The following is a 6,477-nucleotide window of genomic DNA, read 5'->3' as shown; positions in this document are numbered from 1 at the left end:
ATCTACATACACACCCGAAAACTTAAAAAAAAAAAAAAAATAGTTTTGCCGTTCATATATTCTATTCCTATTTGTACATTCCGAAAAAACATGTTTACATAATTGAACAATTTGTTATTTTTTCACACTTTATATTTTACACCCGGTAGCAGAAACTTTCCAGAACTGCAGCGTGCTCTGCAAATTATTGCAGCATCTGCGCATTTCTTTTTATTTAAAAAAAAAAAAAAAAAAAAAANGATAGTATTTATGAATATGTAATGGAATGGAATCTTTTTGATATATCCCCGGAAGGCTAGTATATAAAAATGGAGGGAAAAAAATTGTTTCTCTTACGATGTTTCGCAAGAAACTATCATTAATGAATCAACTTTATTTATTTATTATTTGTAAAAATTTCTTTACGTCACAGTGTTTTACTGCACTTTTAACGCTAAGACAAAGGCTATACAAAATCTCTCAATTGTCTAAAGAAGCCCTTTTTTTTTTCAAGGAAATCTGACTTATGTAACATTTCCATCTACATACACACCCGAAAATTTAAAAAAAAGTTTTGCCATTCATATATTCTATTCCTATTTGTACATTCCAAAAAAAAAACATGCTTATATAATTGAACGATTTGTTATTTTTTCACACTTTATATTTTACACCCGGTTGCAGAAACTTTCCAGAACTGCAGCGTGCTCTGCAAATTATTGCAGCATCTGCGGATTTCTTTTTCTTTTTAAAAAACAATGAAACAAAATGTGGTGGGGGAGAATTGATGAGATTCCTTTTTAAAACATCTCTTAACTGTTTCGAATACAAATTATTTATTGAGGGAACACCGCATAGAATAGGAAATTTAAAAAAAAATTCTTCTATTTGATTACTGTCTTATCTGTATAGGTATTTATATAATTTTTTGTAGTATCATTTAATAAAATCCAACTTGAATTTAAACAGCATAATTTTTTCGTTGTATAAAAACGTTATATGTGCAAATTTTGCTAAATGCATGTTAGATTGAACTGAATTTTTCCATAATAATCTCTGTCTATGTTGAGGTCGCAGACAAATTTGGATTTATGAAGAGAATATTGTAGATTCATTTCGTAAATTCTGCTACCGTGATTTTACATAATTGAATTTTTATTCGCGAGCGCTTTATTTATAATTTAATAAATAAAATTTAATAAAATTAAACTTGATTTTAAACAACATAAAATCTTTATTCATAAAAGCGTTATATTTGCAAATTTTGCTAAATGCATGTTAGATTAAGCTGAATTTTTACAATTATAATCTCTGTCTATGTTGAGGTCGCAGACAAATTTAGATTTACGAAGAGAGTATTGCAGATTCACTTTGTAAATTCTGCTACCGAAATTTTACAAATTCGCATTTTTTGTCGTAAGGGTTTTATTATTAGTTTTATTATTAGTGAAAAATATGATTTAATTAAGTTTTCAAGAATAATAAATTATTTCTAGAATAATAAATTATTTCCAGAATATTCGAATTGTATTGTTGGAAACAGCTGGGCTTTGTTTTTCTTGGATACTCATGAATTTTTTTTTGTTGTTTTCCCACATTGATTATAAGTTAGATACAGTTCGTATGCAAATATATCTATGTTTGTAATTCACCTTTGTTGAAAAGATAAGAATGACTTTTGACAGTTTGAGTGTTTTCCTAAAATGAAAGTGAAATAATTCATACATAAAATAAATATTATGAACAGGATGTAAGGATAAAAATGTGAAACTTGGAATATATTTTTTCCCCCTGAAGTTTCGTAATAATTGAAAAAAAAATCCCTTTACTTCCTTCGGGAAATCTTACGGATTTAATTTTGACACAATTTTCTTTACTTTGAGGAAATAGAGGGAAATATAGGGGAGTTTCTTTTTAATTTATTTTCTCGAATCAAGATAAGTACAAGGATTGATATGTGGAACTATTATTTTTCTGAAATGTCAATCTTAAATATTTGGAATTGATCGTTATAAAAGGCAGAATCATGAAATAGTTTTATTCATTATAATATATATTTTAGCTTTTTTTTTGTTTTGTTTCTGAAACTGTTATGAAAACTTATTTTCATAACTACTTCAACTGTTCAGTTTTATAAAATAGACATTTAAAATCCACCTTGAGCTTAGACTCAGGAAAATGCAAGTTATTATATATACCGTAATGAATTAAATAATTTGTGTCAATATATTTTTGTAAAAATGTAAGAATTCGTTAAACGTTCCAGGAAATGACGAGAAACGTTTTTAACTTAAAAACAACAAAAATCCATCTTCTTACTTGCTCCAAGAATTAAATATTTATACTTCTCCAATATACCATTTTTTATCTTCTAACTTTTACTCCGAAGACAACCAAAAGGAAAAAACACAACATATATATTTTTCAAAAAAAAAAAAAAAAAAAAAAAAAAAAAAAAAAAAAAAAAAAAAANAAAAAAAAAAAAAAAAATTAATTAGCTTTCAGGTTTTAAGCAAAATAAAAATATATTTCTATTTATTATCTAAAAATTATCGTATTTTTCCCAAAAGTAGAAATTTAAAAATCATAATTGAGGTTTTATTTGGATTTTGGGGGTTAAAAATTTGTTCACGCGTTCGATAGAATGTTGAAAAATGCTATTATTATTATTGTTGTTGTTTTAAGTAGATTGTTTTTTCATAGTCTTTTTCAAAGCTTTTTTTAATGGTTATAATTATGAATGACACATTTTTAGGTTTAATTATAAGTGATCAGTTTAATAAGCATAATTTTTGTTCGATCTACTTTGGGAAATGCTTGAAAATAAAAATAAAATGGTTGCAGTGTCTTAATAGGGGACATTTTCAGATGATTTAAAAGGAATTTTTAGTTTACAAAATCGAAAAAGATATAAATAATTTACAACTGAGGATGAAAGTAAATTTAGAATAGTTTAAGACTACCTTATTTCAGAAAATTGCTAAAAGATAATTTGAATTATTGTATTGAATAAAATTTGATTTTTACAATAATTCAAAATTCTATTTTACATATTTAATTATTTGAATACTAACAAAATAAAATTTGTATTAATAATTAGATATTTTGTCTCTTTAGGTCTAATTCAAAAAATCTCCTGTGATGCAATTATGTGTTGTATGAAATCAAATATTGTGTTGTTGTTTTTTCTAATGCCACTTGCCACACGGGCAAATCTGCTAGGTGAAACCGAGCAAATTTAAGGCAGAGTGTGCGTTTCTTGATTTTCATACGAATATTGTAAATGCGCGAATACGTATTATTGCTCCTTTTAAAGAAAACCTAAACCTTAAATTTCTTTTTCAAAATTATTTGTAAACATTTGCAATATCAGAAATATAGCATCGTGGGAAACTGGTTTTAATTATGCAAAAAACATTAGATATTATGACATATTTTTTTAAATGAATTATTTTCAAGAATTCCAACTAGACTGGTTGGAAATTTAAAATGAAAAGATTTAACTAGCTTATCTCTGTGAGTTTCTTTTGCAGAATTTTTGTTTTCATTTAAGTTTGAAAATTGTTGGGTGTTGTTTTGGTTGAATTCTTGTAGAAAAAGTTAGAAACGCCTGGAGGGATCAATAAACGAGAAAGTTTTGTGTGGCCTAGATTATCATTTGAGGAAGTAGAACTATCACTTTTTCTAGGTCGAAGCGGAAAAGTGGACTTGTAAATCAGGAATTCTTTTTTAATCCATCAAAAGGTCGAAATAATCCATTCTTTTCCGCCAAATTCAAATCAGTCATAAATTCTCATATTATTTTGAAAGAAAACAAATTTTAAAATAAAAGATATAGTGCAATGCGGTGGTTTTTATCCAAATTTATACAGTATGTGAGGTCATATGGGATAAAATGGTTAAAATAAACCAACTTTTTCAATTTGCTAAGTTTCGACTATGTTTTTATTGGCTCTCTTTCGTGTATGCAAGATAAGAATCATATTATCAAAAATCTCAACTACCTTCCAACTAACTAGAAAGCGGTTCCAGTGTAATGCTATGGTTTTTAATCCGAATTAATACATTATGTGAGGTCACGTGAGGTAAAATGCTAAAAAGAAAAAATCTCCTACAATTTGCTAAAGTTTTGACTGAGTCTATTTCAACTCGCCTTCGTATCAGCAAGGAAAAAGCTTACAATTCAAATCTTGGCTACTTTCCAACCAGCTAGAGCAACGGTTCCAAGTTTTAAGATATAGTGTTTTGGTCTATGGTTTTCTTACATAAATTCATACGGCATGTGAGGCCAAGTGGGATAAAAAGGGTTAAAACAAATTCTAAAAACTTTTTCAATTTGCCAAAGTTTAGACCACGTTGTCATAAACTCCTTTTCGCGTCTGTAAGGTAAGAATCTTATAATCTAAATCCTGACTGCTTTCCAACGAGCTAGAGCAATGGTTCCACATTTTTTCGGCTATGGAACCCTGAATGACAGAACAATTTTTCTCGGGAAACAAGTGTTATGCAAGAATTGATTTTAATACTATTTTCAGAATCGTTGTCAAAAGAGAAATAAAAAAAAACAATATACATGCTAAGGGTCGACTAAAACTCTGACAAAACACTATTGAGGAAGGTGGAATGAAAAGTCTCAAATTAAATTGCGTGGCAGACGAAACATGGAAGTAAATTCCTTTCTACTTTTCCTTGTCGTCTCTGGCAATTACTCACATTTTGGTGCTTACAGCTCTGCCTTCCTCAGCAGTGATTCGATAGCGTTTCTGTTTTTTCCACGCTTATATATTAATTGCATAATATGCATACTTTTTTGGTTTCATTTTTGACAAGGATACTAAAATAAGGTATTAAGTGTGCTTGTCACAGAAAACCCCATACAGCAAAATTTTTTTCTTGCAGTGCTTAAATAACAATTTTAAGGTTTTATTTTTATTTAGAAAGGACAAAAAAGTATTTTAATGGAATAAAATATGCATAAATATTTACGACTAATTTATAGGATATAATTGGTGTATACCTAACGTATAAATAATTTAAAATTATGTATCTATGTTTATTTGCAATCTATCAAAGTAAAGAGACTAATACAATTTTTGAAAAACAAAAATATAAAGCCGATTTTTAAATCGTCATGTAGAGTACACAAGGTGTCAGGGCCGTCTTAATAGCATGCAGGCCCCCCATACACAAAATGTTTTAGACCTTTGAAACATGCCATAATATTTAAAAGCGAATTTATAAAAACTCCATATATATAAAATAAATCATTTTTAAGGTATGCAATAATTTTAACAAATTTAAACACATTTTGATTACCTAAAAACTCAAAACATTTTTAAATTATGCAAAATTTAAAAAAAAATTGCGATGTTAGCCTGTTCTAATCCTCAATTAATAAAATAATTTTCAAAACCATGGATATTAAATAAAATAATTAAATTAAATAAACATAAAAGTATAACAAATCAAATAAAAATTTCAAAAGGTATGAATTATTTTGTCAAATTAAACAGTTATTAAAACATCTTTCAATGCACATGAGCCATAATGAATTTAAAAATTACTGTTCCATAGTGCTGCGTAATTCTTAACTCTTTAAACTCTTGCTTCAACTCATTCTAAAAGCTAAACAGTGGTGATCAAGCATTTTTAGAGACATCGTGACTTAGCATTAAGCTTGTTCACATTAATTTATTTTACATACATATTTTTTCAGGAACGCTATGATACGTAAACATTTTATATTTGTTTAAAAAGATGCAAGTTTATATTTGTTTAAAATTGCATATTAACAAATAAAAATTGCATATTTATATTTGTTTAAAAAGATGGAAGTTTCCTTCAGCAATTAAACTCAAAATTGTGTGAAAATTTAATTTTTCTAAATTAAAAAAATATTTATATAAAAAAAAATTATTGTTCCAAAGACTAAAAAAAAAAAAAAAATTGCTTGGTTTAAACCAACTAGCTCAACCCACAACCCTGCATTAAAATAATGTACTTGAAGTCAGAGACATAAAATATTTTCGCTAAATACGTATTTGATTTCCTAATACTGCACTTACATAAAATAATTATTATATGACACTGATATTTAGACGATAACACTAACTGTAGAATATCAAAAATTGTTTCTTTAATTAAACAGGCATCTTTTTTTAAAATTTTGATATATATTATGTGCTTGGTATTAAGCCTTCAGGTTAATAATGCTTTCATTATTTTAAAGATAATTTAAAATTAACAAAATATTTGTGCCTTATTGACGTTTGAACCAAGGCAAAAAAATCTCTTTTGCTCGAATTGAGCGACTACGAGTTATCCGAACCACTCAAAATGACAATGGCAATCAAGAAATCTAACTTGTATTTTTGACATTCAAGCAATCTAACTTATGTAGAGAAACTTAGCTGAACTTTAATATGCCATTTTTCTGATAAACATTAGTTGGCGCTGACGTCATAGATCACGTGTGTGGGTGGGAGAGGTCTTCTTCTT

Source organism: Parasteatoda tepidariorum, chromosome 4 (genome assembly GCF_043381705.1).
Source record: "Parasteatoda tepidariorum isolate YZ-2023 chromosome 4, CAS_Ptep_4.0, whole genome shotgun sequence".
Taxonomy (NCBI): Eukaryota; Metazoa; Arthropoda; class Arachnida; order Araneae; family Theridiidae; genus Parasteatoda; species Parasteatoda tepidariorum.
This window is presented reverse-complemented; position numbering follows the sequence as displayed.